At 39.0% G+C, this 20,256-nt stretch overlaps 1 protein-coding gene across 3 annotated transcripts in view; it reads right to left on the bottom strand.

The window, feature by feature from the left end:
- The window catches only part of LOC146002996 (uncharacterized), a 757,155-nt gene that overhangs the window by 189,580 nt on the left and 547,319 nt on the right, over positions 1–20,256 (bottom strand). The gene's annotated exons all lie outside the window — the stretch shown is intronic.

The following is a 20,256-nucleotide window of genomic DNA, read 5'->3' on the forward strand; positions in this document are numbered from 1 at the left end:
CTAAAGTTGTATCAAAGTTCGTTTCACGTTCACTCTATGCACAAAGATGCTCATCTGGACTGGGGCAGCAGTTAAAAGTGGAATATGAACCACCGAAATTCCTCCTCCCCAATCAGAAATCGGAAACAGAAAGGGCTTCATTATAAGGCTGCAGAGTTTACCACCTACGGGTTAGTGTTGCATACTTTGTGCATTTCTATTTGTGTGTGTGTGTTTTTGCGGGGTTGGTTAGGACAGCGCGCTAAGATGTCAAGTGTCTCAGGTTCGAATCCTGGCATGGGCTTGGGTGTCATTTTTAGTGTCTCTTCATCCATTTTCATCGTACCATTACTCATCCTCATCATCGCGATTAGTGTCAGAAATGTGAAGAAAAATTAACCAAATCAATCAATTAATCGAAAAATCATTCGCTCTCATAGACGCCATTAAGTAAAGGTGGTAGAAAAGTGATGCTAAATATCAAAATCAAAATGAAAATGTATGAATGTATGTATGTATATATGTGTGTGTGGGGGGAGGGGGGCGTGCGTGCACATAGTCAATGGCTACTGTAAAGAAACCAAAGAAAATTGACATGATAATTCGAGGAAAAAAAAATACAAATTGATAGTTTCAGATACTTATGATAAACAGGATTTAATGAGGAAGTTAAAGAAAGATAACGCAACAAGGCAATGCCACGACAGCGTGGTATTCGGCAAGCTTTAGGAATGGGGAAAAGTTTGAGAAGGAGATGACAAGGCACCAGAATAAAATCAGGCCAGTGTGGTTTGACCCCCTTTACTGTATAAATATAATCCCTGCCATCGGTTCATCCAGGGGGAACCGCCGTTCCATGTCACTGCATCATTTTTCTTAATCCAGACCGAAGTCCAGACTAGGAAGGTTTTTCTGTCTGGCGTTTTTCTCTGACATACGCCCGGTGTCGATCCGACGATTTCTCTAGACGACTGGTCGCTGCCAGCCTTGCAGCAGGGTGAGAAGATCAGGTGGGAATAAGAAAACAAGACCAAAGTGACACAATTGTGTATCATGGTGTTTTGGCTAACGCATGATTTTACAGCTTGTGGATACTAAAGACTCATTTGATTTAGTCATGTTAAACAAAAATTGTGTAAGCGTATTTATTCGTTTCTCCAAACAGTTCTTTCAGTACGTACAATATACAGTATCTTGGGATTCTTGTAAACCTATGCGTTCCTGTCTCAAATTCTGTCATATTCTTAATACCCCTAAGTATTATATACTATATGACGTAGAAACATGTACCAGGATTATTCTGAATAAAATGGGAGAGTGGATTTCTAAAAGTAAGAAACTAAAAAAAATGAAAGTTCATACTTTACTTTTCTACGATTTGAAGTTAGGACCCATGAGTGTTAGTCAACCGCATTGTCATAAAGTCTAAGATTCACGTGTTTTGGTTTGTATAGAAATAAGTAATATGTTGTTAAGATATGATTTTAAGTGCCACTCGCTTGTATCCATCTAGTAACAAATATTCAGAAGGGCAATAAATATAAGGCTTTTTGAAAGTAAACTATTCAATCTATTTCACATAATTAACTACAAATTTCAGCCTATTTTGCTACATATTTATGTACACTCCTCTTTACATAAAGTGGCACAGTTGAAATATGTACCAATTTATGTGAACTGGAGTGTACGTAGAAATCTGGACTCTAGCTTTGAATTTTGAAATTCGACTTACACACTTTACATAAATACACACATTAGAAATCTACCGTTTAGTTTAGAAATGGAATGATGTAGGACAATGAGCATGAACCGTGAGGCTTACTGGCGTTATACCTCACGCAGTCTAGGCTATGCACAATCGAATACGGTGATACCCGGTAAATCATACTGTTTGAATAATGAACCCCTACGTTCGAAGATACATTAACAAATTAATCCTAAAGGGACGATGAGGTTATGTGTAGTGTGTTCCCACTGGTTAATCCTATAAACAAAAACACATGATATAATTCTCTAATAGGCTGATGCCAAATGGTAATTCATCCCTTGGTTAATCAAGAGGTCTCGGGTTTAATTCCCGATGGAGGTCTTTTGCAGAGCAGTTCCAATCCCACTTTCAACACTGGGACCAGTCCTGTTTAGCCTATTTGATCAGAAAGTAACCTAAAAAAATCATTATTTCGAGAGCGCTTTAAAACAAAATATGGGAATGAGCATGGAGTGACACACCGTTTGATATGGAGAAAGGTTTGTCATTGTTCATATTAACCTTTGTCCCCCGTGGGGAAAATCTGAATGTCCGGGAAGTTTTTACCCTCTTTTTTATGTATGTTCAGATACATAGAATCCTTTGCTTTACATATTGGTAACCCTGTATAGCCCTGAAAACAGAATGTATGCAACCAAAATGGGTTTCCTGTTATTTGGGTTGCATATACGTAAGGCGTTCACTAAAATAAATGAATAAATATCGCATTCGAAAGAATCAATAAGTAAATCGTATAGGGATCAAGGTGGTTTATTACAAGATTCCTGAAAAACAACTTTGGCATGCCACGCTCAATATGTATTTAATTATAGAAGATGTTTTGCTGTTACATATAATTTGATAAATCCATTTTACAGGCAAGGTTACAGCATAATTTGTGAAAATTATAATTGTGTTAAAATTGTATCCATTGAAGATAATTTGAAAGGTAGATTAATTCACAAATAATTATCTGGATAATTTCTACTTTCTGTAATTTCACATTAATGATTACAAACACCATTCTCTTTACAATCGAATTCTAAAAAATAAAATACTAAACGATTATCATATTCTCGTGAAACGAAAGAGGTAAAGCTTTCCTCTGTGCATTGTACCGTGTATGAAGAAGATAGGGAGGTGGGTGTTGAGGTAGAATCCACACATTCTCGATCTTGACGCTAGTGGATGTGATTGATTGTTTGATGTGGTTTATTTTTCTGCAACTTTTGGTCAATGTCGAAGGTGAGGATGACCATGCCCAGGTCGGGATTCGAACCCGGGATAATGTAGGTGATGAACTACGTTACATATACCTTTACTCTCTCCCACCTGGTCCATCCACAGGTACCGGAATTGCTTGCGTAGGAATATTGTCGAAAAAATCTCCACATGAAACCATCCGCCAGCAGAATGGAACCCGGATCATAACGGATTCCCGCGGCTCTTCATTTTCTCGTAAAAAACCAAACTAACATGTATTTGTATTAAAACTGTGTGGGAAAATGGTACCTTCGTAAAATGTAATCTACTAATTTCAAAAGTAAGTAAAAATCTACTGAAAACTTATTAATACACACACACACACACAGTGATAAACAACATTTCTGCAATTATTATCTAACTTTGTTTACAAAATGGGCCACAGAAAAGATTCGAAAACAACTGCAATACGAATTTTAATGCTTCCATCTATACGAGGCATCTTCAAAATTTCATTTCGTAGAGGTTTATCCATGCCAATAGACGGGCTGTAAATTTAAACTGGACGAAGGATCGAGTGAAAACAGTGGTACTACTTCCTGAAAACTTATAATCCACTTTCGCAGCCGCAAAACACGAATAGGATCGCCTCAGAAAATTGCACCCCACCTTGCGGGAATAACTATTTGCGCTATTGATTCAACCCTGTGCGAGTTGAGGTGATCGCATTGCTTTCTCTCTCTCTCATCGCTTAAGGAGTCGCTCGACCGGCGCTTGAGTCCTTGTGACCACACGAGATGGCAGCAGTGTTAGAAAGAGGAAAACTCGCTCCCTACCTCTCCGTCCATGTATCGCACTCGCGGGGGGAGGGGGGATCTGGAAAATGGAATCTCGAAAAAAAGAAGCGGGAAATTGCATCGTACATCGTCCTTTTCTTAAGTTGTGAGGCGCATATCCTTCGGGGTTTCGCCTGGGAACACAGGTGGTGGGTCCAAGAGGAACCGTGGGGGATGATTTGCAGCGCGATGGATTCTTCAGGAAAAAGGAGAGGACATGAATGAAGAGAAATATGCGTGTACATAACCTGCGACCGAGAATAAGGAAGCATAAATTTTCATTCTGTCGCTTTTTGTGAGTTTTTAAATTCACGATACTTTTCTAAGGTTTTCACAGCGTTTCGCTTATACAAAATTGACGTCATTTATAAAATTGTTTCCGAGGTAAGGCGGGAAAAACTGAATTTGATTCGTCCGTGCTTCACCCTGATATGTAGTCCCTGTTTCCATCACAGTAAGTGATGGGCCCCTTACCCTATTCTTTACCTGCTGCTGTGGCCTTCTGGGAACTTCAGAAGCAGATAGGGCCTCGTGAAATCAATGGATATAACTCATGGCGTGCACTGGGACATTTAATACAGTGGACATACTAAATAATGGGTTATTTCGTCAAATATTGGTGCGGTGATTCCTTTGCATTGGATGTGTCAAAACTGTTGTTCTCTAATAATTCTATTTAAAGGAATATTTGTTAACCAGGCTAGCTCAAATATGAAGTAATGAACAACGTAAATATAATTACGTAATCTGACGGGACATAGTTTTTTATCATCAGCATCATTATGTTCTAACGTGAGGCTTTGTATGAGGAATAAGTGGTGGCCCCCGTGGCAAAATGATTAACGTAATGCGCTACGAAGCCGTAGGTCTCTGGTTCGAAACCTGGTTAAGGCATGAATGTATTGTTTTGCTTGTCCGTGACAATGCTCTATATTAGATTGCAATGCCTGGAGTTTCTACTGTTTAAACCTATTCTAACACCACGTTTCGGGAGAGCACCTCTTCTCTCATCTTCATGCAATCAATGTCTTCTTGTCGGTGGTAGGGATATATTATACGACAAACCTGCGATTTTTACTACAAATCTTATAACACCATTAAGCCTTGTTTCCATGATATGAAAAACTAATATTCTGACCAAGGCAGTAATTTATTTTATTAAAAACATAAACTAAACGTAACGTTTCAACCTTCTAGCAAGGTCCTCTTCAGACTCTGCACCAAGTACAAATGTAACAAGGTACAAAACAGGAAGATATATATACACAAAAATCACTCCCCTCCAGAGACAAAATTATTAGAAAGTTGTTTTTTTGGAGCATTCCAGCAGGTGGCCTTCCCTTGTCAACTGTACTTTCACCTGACAGGCGATTTAGCTAAACATTTCCTTTCATCTGGAAAGTGGTTAGACTCTTTATCTTATTCTCTTTTTCCTTATCCTTTATTTCATCATTCTTCTTCCTTCTTCTCTCCTCTCCGGCTCTTGTCCATTCCACTCTTTCTAACATCTTCTTCCATTCTTTGTTTATCTTCAGTCCCCATTCCAGATCATTGAGTCTTCTCCTCCTTTCTTCTCAATTTCCTTGTCCTCCTGGCATTTCCTCACTAGTACTCTCTTCTCCCATCCTATCTCAATAGCCTCATCCCACTCTATGTCATGTCCTGTTTCTCTCATGTGTTTAAATATCGCATTTCTCTCTCTCTTAAGTCGTACATCATCCCTATGTTGTTTCAAGCTGTCTTTCAGCCTCTTTTTCGTTTCTCCTACATACACACTCTGACATTCTTTACACTTCACTTCGTAGATTATCCCTTCCTCTTCCCTGTTTTCCTTTTTCTCGTTTGCATTCTTCGCTATTCTTAAGATGCTTCTCCCTCCCTTCCTGTAAGTTGTAATGCCTGCTTTCCTACGCACTTTGCATATCTTTTCTCTGGTCTTCCCCGTACTCTAATCTTGTTTATTTTGCGTTTCTGCCACTTTTGACTAATCGCGTACTACAAGTAAGGTTCGCTAGCAAACTACTACAAGGTGTAGTTGGTTAAGCCGCCGGATTTGTAGTAAAACACTGGTCTGTCGTAGTTTCGATCTCTACCACCGGCAAAAAAATTGCAAATGTGGCAAAAAGTGTGGGGGGGGGGAGCAACTGCCCCCTCTAATCGCCGCTACTGGCTCTAGACAATGGATGTTAATTCTCATCGTCGCGATTTTACCCAAGAGGTATAAAAGTGATGTAGAATAACCGAAATAGACGTCAGTGAGACGAATTACAATAAAACTGATGACGAGTCACACACAAAGAACACCGACGATCAGGCCAGGACTCGAACCCGGAACTCTCTCGATGGAGATATTATGCATTCCATAAGCGTCTATTGTGTTATATTTCGTAGTTGGGTTATGTACTGCCAGTGTATTTTAACAGTATTTACACAGTCAGGAGATAATAAAATAAAGATCCATTTCAAATATTGAAAAAGTAAAGACTTTATTTCAGAGATCTTAAATTTCAAGTAAATCTTAATAGAGCCTAGTTTCCTGGTTGGGACTTATTGTGATGAATTCCTGTCGATTTAAGTGTTAGGTCTTTTTATTTGTTCTCTCGTCATTTTTGGTCAAATCACTGTCTATAATTATAGTTCTGATTGAGAAATTTTGAATTACAAGGAAGTGTATCTACGTGAAGTAACTAGGAACGAGATTGTTTTTCCTGTAAGCTACTATAACTGTTGCTGAGTTAATTAGTTAAAAACCGGTTGCCTTGCCTTTTGGCACAGACGGTGTAGATATGTAGAAATTTAAGCGAGAAGGAAAGACTCGATCATTGTTCGATCCATGGTTACTGGTACTGTGCTATTCCCCTACTAACTCTGCTAGCGAATCAATCATAGTTCACCTGTTTCAATGCTTTCGCACGGAAATTGGGTCAGTTAATGATACTGCAACTAGATCTGCGACCTATGAAGCATTTGCGATATTGATGTCAAGCTGAGTTGTCAGAACGGAACTGAACATTATCTTACCGTCTGGCACACTGTAGAGAAATGGCGCGGTATGCGAGAAACCTGGGTTCGAGTCCTGTTTTAGCCTGTAATTGTGCTTAGCCAGTTAGTTTTGGGAATGTGCATAGTTGAGTTATATTATTTTAATTGTCGGGTCTTCACGAGATTACCTTTCTCCAATATTAACTTTAGTTAAACTTTTAAAATGACTAAACGTTGCGTGTGAGCCTGTCTTCAACAGACAAAACGTTCTCCTATTACGGAAGGCTTTTACGCAAACATATTTATACATATCTAATATTGTCGCGGGACAGATAAAGATTGAAGAGACTCTCCACCAGCAAATGGGCGTTCGAGAATGTACTGCAGAGTCCCACTCCCATCCACTCTGATTGGTGAACGTAATTTATCCGGAATGCTCTTAATGCACCACGCACCGAGAGAAGCGAGGAAGATGAAAAAAGAGGAGAAAGTGGTGTTAAAAGAGAAACATTAACTCAACGGTTCTTTTTTTGTGACCCCTCTTCCCTATCTTAACCCAATATCTTCTGCTCGATATGGACCTAGCTTAAAAAAAAAGAAAAAAAGTGGCAGCTGGAAGGGTTAAAAAAAAAAGTTTCCGCAGGTCACAGGTGTTCTCCAGCTCCAGCCAATCTACGGATGCTGGAAAAGCTCAACATTGAGTAAGCTTGGGACGGCCAGCAGCATTACGAATGGCTAAAGTGCAGTTGCCTGGAGAAATTACCCCCCCTCCCTCCACTCTCCTCTGGAGCCCACTCGGTGCCCCCCAGTTGGGAGGACAGTTCTCGCTCGAACGAGTTACCCCCCTCTCCACCCTCCCTTTTTTCGCCCAAGGGAGTTCGCCCTGGAGGGGGGGGAGGCTGCATCGCTGGCGACAATTTATTACCCCGCCTCTTAAACCGGGCGGTCCGTAATTTACACGCGACGTCTCGTGCAACCACACATGTAACATGTCGTACAGTGCGCGAGTGTGCATCGTCCCTGGCTCGCTACCAGGACTGGGTGTGTGAAAAATGCTGCATTATTACCGTGCCTCGTACAAATTATGCACGGCTTCCCTACACCATATTAAGTCCTTTATTAACATGTCGCTGTTATAGGTAAGTAAGTCCCTGATAAAAACCCTTACTGAACGAAACCAAATTAGTAAAAATTTACAGTCAGGGTGTCAACTAATGCTGTCTATCCTCCACACTGAAGAATAATCCTGGAATATAACGTCTGAAAACAGTTAATAGGGAAAATATATGAGGTTCGTTCAAAAAGTTAGCAATCTCACAATCATAGTTGAAATGCACACGCAGATAAACAGTAGAGTTTAAGAACAGGCCATTTTATTTTAAACATCCATTACGACAGCAAAAAGAAGAAATTATCAACATGCAAATATTATTTTATTACAATATAATTCCGTATTGATTTGGTTAATATTATTACAAATGATGAATTCCCTTAAAAACGCACAATCTATATTTGTAAACGTAAATAAGTCAAGTCATATCCTGTGCATTACACCGTATAATAAAAGGCACGTAAGGCATATGAAGGTAAGGCTTTGTACATTCTCGATCTTGGCCATGTGAAACTAATGACATTAGCACCATGTTTTAGTAGTCTTTAGTTCAAAATAACTATTAATGAGTGACTGGGAAAGAAAAAGATCATCATTTTCAGGGACATCGACAGAAAAAAAAATATGCCTGGGGTCACCTACTTTGGGGATCGAACCTGAGTCTCCAGCGTGACAGTTAAACGACTCGAAACATACTTTTCATACCATGGTTTCAATTTTACTTGTTTTCTATTATTTACATCATATATTATATTAGAGAACAGAACAGGATATGAACCATGGACCGCTGTAATACGAATCAAGCAGGGTTATACCCACAAACTCCTTTTGATAAACAATGATTTGCAACTAAGAATTACAAGGATACATTTTGTGAAAAGAGGAACACTTCATTTTATAGCACCTCACGACTTGCAACTATACCGTGTACCAGCTAACTGTAGACCAGGCGAACGAGAACAAGTCTCTGCGCAAGTAGTGACGCGAGACGGCTCCACCAATGAACAGTGAGAGAAACGGGATTGCGTAATGCACGACTGGAGTTATCCGCTTTCCCAGCTTCGATCTGTCAACGTTGCAAACTTTTGAAAGCGTATGCACATGGCAAACGAACCGTATTTTTGTCTCCAGGTCCGTATGCTTGGTTTAAGAATTTCTTATGGAAATATTAGGGATAAAACAGCAAATGCAAATTTTGATAAGCCGTACATTTATCGTACGGACCAAGGTCTGGACCGTAATCCGTACATGTACAGTCAGGACCGTACGGTTGGCAATGCTGCGCTATCACCACTCGCTTTTCTTCCTTCTGCTCCTCTGCCGCTATGCGCGGCCCTGCTCCACAGTTAGCTGGGACAGGGTATACACTCTATCCCTGCAATCTCTGAAGCAAGGTCGAGCATAACGACAGAAAAGGGGAGAAAACTAGTGGGCGGATCAAAGCAGAACACGCTCCTGCAAACAGCTGTTAGCTGTAGTACCTTTTCCCTTTACACTAAACATCGTTCCCACTCATGCGTTCATTGGTCGATCCCTCTCGAGTCTTGTTTTCATTCGTTCGCTTCAAAGATTCCCTTCGCAGAGTATATGGCCAAAATTATTGAATATTTTATAGCACGGCTATCTTTCTATTTGTTTATCATTCTTCTTGTTCCACATTCTGTGTCGATGTTAATATTCTGACCACGTCCCTTGCCACGTTGCATAATGTTTGTTTGTTTATTTTAGCGTGGTGTCAATATTTTTATTTCTGCGTCAGTTGAAACGCCTGAGGCTCTCCAGTATATCCTGTCTTAACCAATAACCAATTGCTTACGTAAAGCGCCCTCTAGATATTGTTTCACAATCTATTGTGTGCTATTAGAACAAACCTCATGCAACATACACAACTAGAAGTTATACGTTGCATACACTTTATATAATTGCTTCTGGCACTCTCTTGGAGAAACACGTGCTCTGTATTGTTATTTATCTACTTGCTAAACAGCGAAGCAGCAGCGTTAGAACTGCTTAGTTATCATTAATAACAAATCATGTGCATTTCGAAAGCCCTCTCATGAAGTTCCTTCATAAGGAACGTCAATATAAACGGTCAGAACGTTAAGTAAAGCATAGAACCAGCGATGGCAAATTGATTTAAAGCAAATTGCACGGGAAGTAACCAGTCTTGATTCACTTAAACAGGTTTATTAAAAAGAGGCCCTGAGTTATATTCCCAATGGAGGCATATTGCCCGTTGGTTCAGACCCTGCTTTAAACTCTACATAGAGTCATCATTTGTCTATCTGAACTTCAATTTGACTTAAAACAAACTGTTCTCTGCTATGGTAAAAGAAATTGCTAATTTTGCCTGTGTTATTACAGTTTGCAACACTACTGTATGACCTTGCATGCTACACGCCTTAGGATTCCAAAGATTGTTGCTACAAAGTCTGATTCTTTTCCTACCAAATGTTGTTATCCGTTTCATCAATCCTTATACATGGTTGCGATTAAGGTAGAGAAATAGATGAATGACATAAATGAACGAAAGAACAAGCGCATGTGTAAATTATTGGTGCCCATCTTTGAAGGGCAAAATCAAATGTAGTGCTCATAAAGGGGCAACGAGCAGCGTCGCAGAAGGGCCAACGAGGAGCGTCGCAGAAGGGCCAACGAGCAGCGCCGCAGAAGGGCCAACGGGCAGCGCCGCAGAAGGGCCAACGGGCAGCGCCGCTGAAGGGCCAACGAGCAGCGCTTCAGGGCCAATGATCAGTGCTACTGAAGGGCCAACGAGCAGCGCTGCAGAAGGGTCAACGAACATCACCGTAGAAGGGCCAACGAGCAGCGCCGAAGAAGGGTAAACTTGAAGCGCCGTAGAAGGGTCAACCAGCAGTTCTGCTGAAGGGTCAACGAGCAGTTCTGCTGAGGGGCCAACGAGTAACGCTGCAAGGCCAATGATCAGCGCTGTTGAAGGGTCAACGAGCAGCACTGCAGAAGGGTCAACAAGCAGCACCGCAGAAGGGTTAACGAGCAGCACCGCAGACGGGCTAACGAGCGACGCAGGACAAGGGCCAACGAGCAGTTCTGCTGAAGGGCCAACGAGCAGCGCCGCTAAAGGGAAAATGACCAGCGATGCAGATGTATTAGTGAGCAGTGCCGCTTTCTCTGCCCTCTGTAAGACTGAAGTCAATGTCAATAAATGCACGCTCCTTGTGAGAAAACTCAGTCGTTGTGGAATGGAAGGGTGTGTCCTTATTGCGAGCAGTAATAATTGCGAACAATTCCAAAATTGCCCAAATTTCTAACAAATAAAAGTGAGAAGAAACTCCATGTCCTAATTGCGAACACATGGAACTGAAAACCTATTTTGATAGACAAATAAGGGTAGTGACTTAGAGACACGGCTGGTTTGGCTAGCAACAATAGCTAACCTGATTGACTTATCATGATTTTTTACTTTTCAAATCCTCCAAGGTCACATCACCCTTTCAATCTGTCGACGTAACCTGACTTTCATTTGTGTGTTAATGTCTCGAAAACCCCTTAGGATCAAAAGAGCTTAATCAATATTTTCCAAATAGGTCTCATTTCCAGGAAGGTATCAACTCGAGGCAATCCCCGGCACCTCCCGACCTGTTCGGTGAGAATGAGTCGGTGGAACTGGTTCAACAGGAGGCAGCGGACACATGAGGCAGTGAAGGGATGTAAGCACAAAATCAACGTTAATAATAATAACAATACATGTTATCATAACATTTAATGATCTAGGCTAGAACCAATGTTCTGAAGTACTTACAACCGCAAGGCAATAGTTAAGTTTTCTGACTCGTAACATATATACAAAATTGCATACCCCTCAAAAAATACCTCTGCCACTGAGTGGGCACCCCCCCCCCCCCTCCCAAGGAAGAAGCTTAATTCGTACAGTGCCCAGAAGTCACTGACCAGTAAGTGACAAGCGTGAAATTAAATCCCTTTTAAAAAATTGTTAAAAAGGCTCAGGAAGTACGAGAGAAAGTTATAGGCCCCGAGGCAGAGAAATGTGTTATTATTGTTCAGGCAGCAAATGTTCGTAATTATGACTATTCGCATCTAGAACTGTTCGCAATTAGGACTATTCGCATCTAGAACTGTTCGCAATTAGGACTGTTCGCAATTAGGACTGTTTTCAACTAGAACTGTTCTCAACTAGAACTGTTCGCAATCAGGACGATACGAAATCGGAAAGGGACAATTTTTGAGAAATTATGACGAGTCATATGTACTCACATTTTAGTTATGCAAATATGAAGACGTGTTCCGTAGAAAGTGCATTCTAATTGTATTTGCCTGCGCGGTGAAATCGACCATATCGATTATAAAAAGAACGCTAGATGGCATAAGTTAACCGGCTGTTGCGTAAATTGAAATATGACTTAGTCCGATGAGCCTTCCGAGAGATGGCTCGGGGTTAGTTACGGGTCGAAATTAGTTCATTTGAGATATATAATGCATCAAGGGAATTTTGAGTGCATCATTATTGTATGTAATGATATTCAATTGATATATTGAAATTAAGATATAAATATCGATACTTTGTTTGATCAAACGTAACATAGGGTTGGGAGAAAACGAATTAAAAATTCCGACCGGAACAGATTTCAGTCATGTACGTTTGAGCAGATCCGAAAATGCGCGCAAAAGTGGTCGAACGAAAAAGAATGGAAGAAAGCTTGCAGGGGAAATGGTGACTAGAGTTTGGAATGGAGATCGTATCGTATCGTACAGATTTGTTAAGGACTCTGTATCCCTTCGGTGGAAAATTTTGACCGTGGTAGGTGACGGCGAACGGTAATAGGAAGAATCGTTAATGCCCGTATACGTTCGTTGTTCCGAGTGACTCTTCAAAAAAGTAAGTACGCAATCAACTGTTTCTTTGTCGATATTCCGAAACGCAGTGCAAAATCCCTTCGTGATCACAAGCTCAGTAGTTTGAATGCTACCAGTGCACAGTAAAAATACGTGAAAACTTATACGTAATATAATTAAGCCTTGTTCCTGACCAAGGCAGTTTATTAAGATAAAAAACACTTAACAGGTAACGTTTCAACCCTGTATCAGACGAAGAACAAAACTAAAATGATGAAATATACTACATCTACACTACTACTATGTGTAGTATATCTCATCATTTTCGTTTAGTTCTTCTTCTAAGGAAGACCCTGATACAGTGTTGAAACGTTACGTGTTAAGTGTTTTTTAACTTATCTGTATACAAGTCTGTTGGTGCAAATGCACAAAGCAAGATAGCTCTTTATGTTAAGACGCCATTTTGTGAGCAGCGAGGTGCGTTGCGGAATTGTGCTAACACTTTCGTCACAAAATTGCATGGATGTAAATAAGTGAATGGTCATCACAAAGGACAGAATAACTTAGTTTGAACGTACTTTGAGATGCAAATCTAATACTTGTATGTTCACATGTTTGCTTACAAAAGTACTAGGTTCGAGCAGGGCAAGTGCAGTACAGTTGTTAAGTAAGATGTAGGAAGGTTTGATCGGCGTCCATATCCGAGAAAGCATAGGATTTTTTCGTGTAGTTACTGAGGATAAACGATATTAAACTTGAAAGAAGTGAAAGGAATTGATACAGAATATCCATAATATTATCATGTAATAGTCGTGTAATGTTGCCTATGTAAAGAGGCGAATGCAAAATAACGTTTCTATAATTTTGTGAACAGGTACATCGTGTTCATAAGTATCATGCTAATAATTTGCAAATAGTGAAGTTGCAATAACGGTAGAGTAAGATAACAGATATTGAACATAAATAAATAAATATCAATATTATCTATGAATACATAATTGTCGTGACCTGTGTGAAAGGTCAGCTAACTAACTCTCTAGCCTTCTTAAACCCGACGGTTCATGGCTGCAGCAACACAGGCCTTCCATCTGTCCCTATCTTGAGCAAGTTCTATATACTCTTTTCCATCTCTACCGATTTCCTTTAGGTCCATCTCAACGTTGTCCCTCCATCTTCGTCTTGGCCTTCCTATAGGTCTCTTACCATCAGGTTTCCCAGCAAAAATCCTGTGAACTCCTCTTTCCTCTCCCATTCGTGCCACATGGCCTGCCCACCTAAGTCTTCTTGATTTAATTATTCTAATAATATCTGGACATGAATACAAATTATGTAGTTCTAAATTATGTAACCTTCTGCATTCACCTGTCTCCTCATCCCTTTTAGGTCCAAATATTTTCCTAAGGATCTTATTTTCAAATACTCTCAATTTGTGTTCCTCTTTCAATGTAAGGGGCCAAGTTTCACACCCATATAATACTACAGGCAAAATTACTGTTTTGTATATTTTAACTTTAAGTTTCTTAGATATTAAACGAGAAGACAAAAGTTTATGAAGAGAGAAGTAACATGCATTTCCTGAATTAAGCCTACTTCTCATTTCCTCTTTAATATAATTTTCATTTGTTAATATTACTCCTAAGTATTTGAATTTGGAAACTGGTTCAAACGAGTTGTTACCAATAATTAGATTTCGATTATTACCTAACACTTGGTTTCGGCCTGTAAGCATATATTTAGTTTTCTCTTTGTTAACTTCCAAACCTTTCTCCTTAGCAGTTTTGAAAAATATTTTAGCATTATTCTTAATTGTATTTATATCATCTCCTAATAAGTCTACATCATCTGCATATGCTAACAACTGAGTCACACCATTTAATTTTAGTCCTTCGTTAGTTTCTTTTACCTTCCTAACAGCGTATTCTAAGGTAAAATTAAAGAGCAATGGAGATAATGCATCTCCTTGTTTTAACCTATCATGAATTGTAAATTTGTCACACATATTAATACCCACACGAATTTTACTTTCTGTTTCACTGGTGCATACTTTTATCATACTAACAAGCTTCTTAGGTATTCCAAACTCGACTAATATATTATATAATTTCTCTCTTTTGACCGAATCATATGCTTTTTTGAAATCAATGAATAGCTGATGGACATTTTGATTATATTCCCACTTTTTTTCAAGTGTCTGTCTGATGTGAAAAATTTGATCTGTAGTTGATCTGTTGCGTTTAAATCCACATTGATAATCACCTATAATTTCATTAGCATATGGGGTTAGTCTTGTTAAAAGAATGTTAGATAATATTTTACATGTTGTTGAGAGTAGAGAAATTCCACGGTAATTATTGCAGTTCATTTTATCACCTTTTTTAAACACAGGAACAATTATGGATTCTTTCCACTGATGAGGGATTTCTTCTTTATTCCATATTACACAAATTAATTTATGAATTTGACATATTAACGAATTTCCACCATATTTAATTAACTCAGCTGGTATTAAATCAATGCCAGGTACTTTGTTATTCTTTAGCCCTTTAATAGCATCTTTAACTTCAGTCAAGTTAGGTTCTGGAACTAAAGGTTCTGCTGTGTGTACTTCATTTACTTCAGATTTATCTCCTACATGAACATTTAAAAAGGTCATTAACGTAGATCTTCCATCTATTTAGAATATCGCTTGGGTCAGCTAGAAAATCACCGTCTTTATCTTTTATCAAGTTTTACTTTAGGTTGCCACCCCTTTCTAAATTCATTTACACCTTTATATAAATCTCTGATATTTTTGTTTTTGCTGTTTGTTTCAATTTCGTTAATTTTGCTTTTGAAGTAATCTTTTTTTTACTTCTAAACGTGCGGTTAACTTCTCGCTTTATTCTATTATAATTGCTTAGATTTGTATCATTAGAGAGTTATTTAACCACCTAAGTTTAGCCTGATTCCTTATTTCTATTAGATTATGACATTCATTATCAAACCATGGCTTACTTTTTCTTGGTTTATGGTATCCTATACTTTCTTTAGCTGCTGATTCTATTGCATTACGTATGTGCTCCCATTTATATTTTCATCATCATTTAAATCCTGCAAAACATCAAATCTATTTGACAGTTTAATTTGGTAATCTTTCTTAATTCTTTCATCAGCAAATTTTCCTGTATTAAATTTTATAACTTTTAGATTTTGTTTCTTATGATTTATCACTGCGAGTCTTTCTCTTAATTTAGCAATTACTAAATAATTAAGGTCAGTACAAAGTTAATACTCTTTTGATTGTTTCTGCCTAGGTATAGAGGCGAATATATAACATTTCTATGAGTTTGTGAACAGGTACACTCGAGTTTATAAGTGTCATGCAAATAAACTGCATACAGTGAAGTTAAGATTAATGGTTGGGTAAGATAACATACCTTGATTATAAATAAATATCAATGGTATTATCAATGAATAATTAATCGTTGTGGCCAATGTGAAGGGTCAGCACAACGTCTATGCTCTTACGATTTTGCAAACGTGTACAATCTTGTGTAAATATTCAGAAATAGTAAAAATAGTAGAACTGCAATTGACAGTTGAGTGAAGTGTTGGGTCTTCAACCAAAATACACTCAAGAGTGTTATAGAAGTGCCTGCACACAAATTATTTACAAAATATAATAACATAACGGGTATTTTGAGTATTTTCTTAAAACAATATTGACAAAAACAAAGAGTAGGATTTTTGTGAAATATTTTACTTGTCAAAGGACTCAGGTAATATTTCATTAATGTCACTGTGCTGAAAACAAAGATAATAAACATAGTAAATTGTATCTTGTACACTCTTGTCCATTGGTCGTTCCTAAACTCCTGCATGTGCAGTGAACATGTGATAATCTTGATATTCTTTTTTAGGAAGTGGTGTTGAATGCTCACCGAGGATATAACCTGTTTCTTATAAACTTGCGATTTTGTACATACAGTTGTATAACCGGTAAGGGGACATTGACCGATTATAAAAATAAATAAATTATATTGCCTGGTTGTATTGTATCACTGTTATTTCTTTGCTAAGGGGATGTCACTTTGTGGTTTGCGTCCTGTAAAATAAGAAAATGTAAATCGAAAGATGGGAGGAAATCTTTGAGAATTGACATATGCACTAGTGATGAGTGCTATAGGTCATCCAGTCGACGGGTCGTAATGTAATGATTGAATGATATTCTGAGGGTCATTGAAGTTGACAAGTATTAAGGAAAAACATAACTAAAATAATTTCAGGCACAATTTGTTTTCGTGATTATTATATTTTCTAAGGGATTTTTTTTATATATATAAGGTGTTACGTTCCTAGTAACTTTCCTCACCCTTTACTCCTATAGTCGGGAGCATTGAGGCCTCTAAAGGCCTACACTGAAACCTATCTTCAGGGTAGGTGTAGAACAAATCCAACAAAAGTCGTGAAGTTTTAACCAAATGTTTATTTACCGCTTGAGTACTTACAGCCAGTGGTTAGGTAACTCGTAACTGGAACATGGGAGAGCAATTGTTAGTAGATAATTTAAAACTTACTAGAAAGGTCAAACTAGGGTGGACCAAGCCTAGGTTTTACAGAAGAGCGGCATACACCTGTTCACTTCTTCCTAGACTTGGAGTTATCACCCGAGATGGCCAATTTATTCTTTTACAGAAGAGCGGCTAACACCTGTTCACTTCTTCCTAAATTGGAACTTACATCCCATTCGGCTAATCTAGGTTTTACAGAAGAGCGGCATACGCCTGTTCACTTCTTCCTAGATTAGACCGTTTCTATTTGGCCAGTCTAGGTTTTACAGAAGAGCGGCTTACACCTATTCACTTCTTCCTATAAGTGGAACCACGAGCAAAACAACCTGCGCAGACTCGCGAGTCCTGTGCACCGTACCCCCGCGAGTAGGGGAGGGGGAGAGTTGACCATGCTACCTTATGGCCCGAGGTGGAGGGAAGAAGGGAAAGCTGCGCGGGGACTTGTCCTCCCAAGGTTTTCCTTTTTATAGACTGACACCAGAACAGACCTCCTCACACACCAAACTTTTTCGTATTTATACCTAAAGTTCCAGCCTCGAACACCTGCATTTAGGTAATTTCTTATTACAAAATTCCAAATTATAACAGAAGGATATTTGAAAAATACATAGTTTGGCTATGAATAATTTACAAAGAAAGTTTACATATTTATTTGAGTTAACAATTATTTCTTTAACGTTGATAAAATCTTACATTCTGGAAATATACAAATTTAAATGTTCCGCCATTATTTAATTACAATTAGGTTAGCTCATCAAACATTGATAATCTTTGATTGGCGAATCCATATTTACATCATAATAAATGCCCGTTGTCTTAAGCGAGCTGACTTCATTAGATTGCTACAGAAAGGTTAATACATTAGTTCAACAACGCCTTGATTGGCGCGTTCATATTTGCGTCAAAACCTGAGCCATACAACATGTAGTATCATAGACATTAACAAGAACTCGATGTAACACTATATCAATTTTTCTTTTAACATGTAATTGCAAAGTTTCAAAATAAGTCAAGGTCAAGTTACAAAGGTCAAGCCTATATAGAACTCCGATGCGATATACTGCGTTACTGAACGGTGGCCGTATGGAAATCTGATAGGTTGTGGGGGATATGATAGTTAGACATGCCCATTGACATGATGGACGTGATGGGGATTGCCATGCGATCCATTGGGGTGGGCTCCCACGCCAGTGGCGGACCGTGATAAAATCACGTGATTTTCTTTACATTAGCTTCGTCCTTACAATGGGTGGAGAACATATAGGCCTGCCATATAGGCCTGAAGCAATTGCGAGTGGGCGCGGAAGCCAGGAATTTATGTAGCGGAAAAATCTAACGATTGGGAGATCCTGGTTGCGGGGGGGTCGCTGCAGATGGGCCGGTTTCTATGCTATTTTCCTCATAAATTACCCAAAACGGAAACGGCTGAAGAAGCGTCTATAATGCATGGACGCTTAAGCCGTCTCGAGCCAGGTGAGACGGGGAAAGGAAGCAGGTTTGGGGCCGGTTAATGATGTTGGGGATAAATTATGAACCCTCCGGTGGATGAAATCCGGGACGCTATTCTTCATTTGAATATTTCATCTCCAGCTGACACTTACATGGACAGCTGACAGAGCTGCCCTTTTCCTCTGCCCTCTCTCACCGTCAAAATGATACACACGACTTCCATTTTTGCCCTGGGATTTTATCTCACTTCCTCGCCTTTTGTGGATGTTTCTGTGTGAGTGGTTTGGCTTCGTTTTTCTCGAATAAAAAAACCTTGTTTTTTACCCATACTGTGACTACACTGGTTTATACGTCATGTCAAATATGCACAACAACTTATTTGATTTACCTGCAGATCACAACACATCAATAATGTAGTGGTTAACTCTACGAAGAGGACCTGGGTTTGATTCCATCTGTAGGTATTTTCGATGTTTTGCATCTTGCGTTAAACAGTATATTTAATATCTGTCAAAGTGGAAGTGGACCTAACATTTATTCGTATCCGAATTAATATGAATTCGCTGTATGGGTCAGTTTAACATCTCATCCACGTATGAATAACATGTTAGTCTTAACTGGCCTCCCCGATAGCGCAGTGGTAGGTAGAGTTGTCGCCTTGTGATCAGGGGGTTTCGGGTTCGATACCCGGTGGAGACACATAGTGGTTCGGATTCCACTTGAAACTGTAGGTCCAGTCCCGATTAGACTTACTGTGCATAAAATGGACTTCAAACACCAACTAATCAATCAATTAAGCAGGGAAAATAACAAATACTGACGATAAGAATATTATATGATTGCGTTCCCGTTCTCAATAATATTATCTTGCGGAGAATTTCTACTGAGACTGACAATACCTTTTATTTACGTCTGCGCCCACTTACCAAGCTATTTATTTGCGTTCGTATATTTTTTTATCATACAGTTCCTCGTTGTCATTTTCCTCCTTTAGTTCTGTATATTATTGAGACCACTTCTAAACTTGCAAATACATTTAAGTAAACACACATTTATTTTTAAAATTATTTTTCTGGAACGCTAGTGTATCATTTGCTATTGTGCTCAAAGTTTCGTTCATTTTAATGTAATACTTTTTATTTGTCACGGTATACGTGTGCTAAAATAAGATAATAATGTAAGTTTAAACTGTACTAGCATTTTGGCGCCATCTTACAATCTGCATTAAAATCAAAACGCGGTATATGTAAGTGTGTGTGTGTGTGTGTGTTGCGAATAATACATGCAGAAATCTGTGTGTCTAGCATATCAATAATATTAGTGATTCGTTCGTATCGTATGAGCACCAAACCCTGCCAAGCGAACCTCTCTTTGTACATCTAGTGCTCACCTTGCTATTATTGAGCCCAGCTGTCTTTCTTGGGAAAAGTTTTCGTCTTCTCACTATTCAGGCAGATCCCACGATATTTAAGTTTGAGTGGTCTCTTTCTTCGAACGTCCGCAAGACACTCACAAGCTAACACTACGCATCTGTGCTGCGCAGACACGTCACAAGAATCTGCGCAGCAA

This window comes from Lepisma saccharinum, chromosome 1 (assembly GCF_977018435.1).
Source record: "Lepisma saccharinum chromosome 1, izLepSacc3.1, whole genome shotgun sequence".
NCBI classification, from domain to species: domain Eukaryota; kingdom Metazoa; phylum Arthropoda; class Insecta; order Zygentoma; family Lepismatidae; genus Lepisma; species Lepisma saccharinum.